Here is a 3,048-nt window from a genome sequence, read left to right on the forward strand (position 1 = left end):
AAACCTCATGGACAATTTGTGATAAAAATCCAAAAATATATTATTATTGTTATGGAGCGGCCCCGCAAATTACTTCTGTAAAAGGAAATAATGGGAGGAAAAAAATCACACTCAGAAAAATCTTGAGGAAAATCTAAACTTATCCCATCAAACTGCCATCTAAACATCTCTCCTCAAACTCAGAAAAATCTAAACCCATCTCCTCAAACTCAGAAAAATCTAAACCCATCTCCTCAAACTCAGATAAAAAAATGGCATCTTCATTCCCATTTTCTCTCGATCTAAACATAGCTCCGCTAACACAAGCATGGGGGGTAAGAGGCTACACCAGTGTGGATGCCTTACTTTGCTTCCTCGCGAGGACCAGTTACTGTAAACGACTCTTTAATCCTTCACAACGATGCTGCTATTAGAGTTACAAAGAGTTTGGTGACTCACAGGGATGTGCGCGTGCTGGTAACGAGGGATAATAATCAAGTGGTGAGTGAGCCATGGCACTGAGCGTGCAAAGTGCAGCATCTGTCACAAGTGTGGGGCATCATCTCATTGTGAAATCTCATGAGGTTGAGGTGCTAAGAGCTCAGTTGGTTGCAGAGCGAAATTTGGTTGAAGATTATCAACGTGTGATAAGGAGTTTGAGGAGAGAGTGGGCAAAGATAGTGGAGACGAATCGACATCAGCGTGAAATATTGCAGGAAGAGAATCAAAAGCTATCAAAGATGGTAGATTTTTACTCTCAAGACATGCAAAAGCAGATAGAGGCCTTGGATCGACCCAGTAACTGCAAGCAACGAGATCACGACACAAGTTATGCTCAAGCTAAGGGTGTGATCTTTGGGAGCTCAAGTGATGAGCCCCAAGACGCTGTGCATGAAAACCCAAGAAAAGAGATCCAGATGGCCAAACTACTGGCTCCTATTATGGAATCAGGAAGCGCGCCATGATGTTTTTTTTTTTTTTAATATTCACGAAGTACTCCTATTGTAGCATCATGTTTTTTTTTTCTTCTTTAAAAAAAAAAGTGAAATAACCTGTTTATTAACCTGATGTAGTCTCATGTTTCCTCTTTTTAATATTTCCCCCTTTTTTAATTGGACACTAGGAATGAGTGAATAAGTTATTAACTAGGTAACCTATTTAATAACTTGTTTAAGACGACCCAAACCCTACACAACACGTTTATTAAATGGGTCCGGTTTGAGTTGAATCTTCTTGACACGTTCATTATCTCAACACGACACGACCCAACCCATCGCCACGCCTACTCCTACATATTTGTACCCTCATTTATTGTCTGGAACACACACTTTAACTAAATCAGTAAATAAAATAAGTAATGAGATTCGTTATGAAATAGAAAGCCCCATGTATTTCAGCTTATCGGGCAATGCTAGCAATCTTCTCTCTAACCTTCTCTTTTGGACATTCTCCCTTTTTAACTTGACATGTGTCATTCTCCTTACACTTAAAACAATGTCATTAATATATTATACAAGCTAACTTTTGCTTTCCAAGTTTACCCTTATTAATTGTATTCAATTTATCCAAAAAAAATTCACAACTTTCTTACCATATTATTATTATTATTTTTTAATGACAATTTTTTATTTATTTAAGAAAATGTCTGCTTTTAAAAAAACAAGAGGAAATGTCCCCTTTTTTTTTTAATGTCAAGTTTATATATATATATATTTTTTTAAGGGACATTTCCTCTTTTTTTTTTTAAAGCAAAAATTTTCTTTAGAAAAAATAATTGACGTTAAAAAAAATTTAATAAGATGGTAAGAAAGTTGTGAAATTTGTTTGGATAAATTGAATACATTTAATAAGGGTAAACTTGGAAAGCAAAAGTTGGTTTGTATAATATATTAATGATATTGTTTTAAATGTAAGGAGAATGACATATGTCAAGCAAAAAATGAAGAAAATCCAAAGAAGAAAGCTAGAGAAAAAGTTGCTAGCATTTCTCTTCTTCTAAAGTCAATATTCATTAACGAGATACTTAGACTATTAGGCCTGAGGTAACTCCAACACCTTCTAACATTATTCTCCATTTTTCCACACATACATTATTTTCAAAGATGGTACAGTGTGCGCTATACTTTTCTGGTCCGCCAGTATTCAACAGCTACAGAGTTTTCAAAGGGACCTAGGGATTGAAGGCACCTTCTACGGTGCACCTGGTGTACCGATACACCCAGATTTTTTTTTAAAAATGAAACCTGTTGTGCAAGTTGCTCGGTTCCAGCTTTTCTTCTTTTCTCTGTTGGAGTTCCAAGTTTTTTTTAATATTTAATCTTTGTCCTTTTTTTTAAGGAAAGAAACTTTGTCTTATTCAAAATTTTTTTTGTCGAAATGTCTTATTTAATTTTAGATAAAGTAATCTTAACACAACTAATCCAATCAAATTTTAAAACTTTATATAAATCCAATAAACCAAATTTTTTTTATTAACTTGTAAACAAAAATAATAACAACTTCAAATTTGTTGGGTATAAAATAATTATGTTGGTTACACAGAAATTAAAAAAACTAAAAGAACTTAAGAGAAACAAATAGAACGTCACTGTAACTAAGGGCAATTTCCTACACGACTCGTTACATGACTCGAATCTGCATGATTAATAATTGGGTAATTTTCGGGTCAACCCAGTTTGATCCGTTTCGGGTCAACCTGTGTAAGACAGGCCAACCCACAAAAAATTATAGAGAAATAAAGACTTCAAAACACACATATGGGGTTTTGAACCCCCACCAGCCTCATTAGTTTCCAATGCCTTATCCACCATGCTAGATACAACTTTGTGATTATATACTATGCCTTTTGATATTTATAATGTTTCTTTTTCTTCTTTTGTTTTTCTTTCTTTTCCGTCTATCTTCTCCTCTCTCTTTTTTAATTTCTTTTCCTTCTCTCTTTTCTCCTCTCTTTTTTTACTTCTCTTTAGTTTTCTCTCCTCTCTTATTTTTTTTCTTTCTTTTCCTTCTCTTTAGTTTTCTCTCCTCTCTTTTTTTTTTTTTCTTTCCTTCTCTCTTCTCTCTCTATAT

At 34.1% G+C, this 3,048-nt stretch overlaps 1 pseudogene; it reads left to right on the forward strand.

Annotated features, from left to right (window-relative positions):
- Positions 1–336: 336 nt before the first annotated feature.
- On the forward strand, positions 337–944 carry LOC148920722 (uncharacterized; annotated as a pseudogene).
- The last annotated feature ends 2,104 nt before the right edge of the window (positions 945–3,048 follow it).

The sequence above is a fragment of the Prunus mume genome, linkage group LG1 (genome assembly GCF_029339155.1).
Source record: "Prunus mume cultivar Tortuosa linkage group LG1, ASM2933915v1, whole genome shotgun sequence".
NCBI classification, from domain to species: Eukaryota; Viridiplantae; Streptophyta; class Magnoliopsida; order Rosales; family Rosaceae; genus Prunus; species Prunus mume.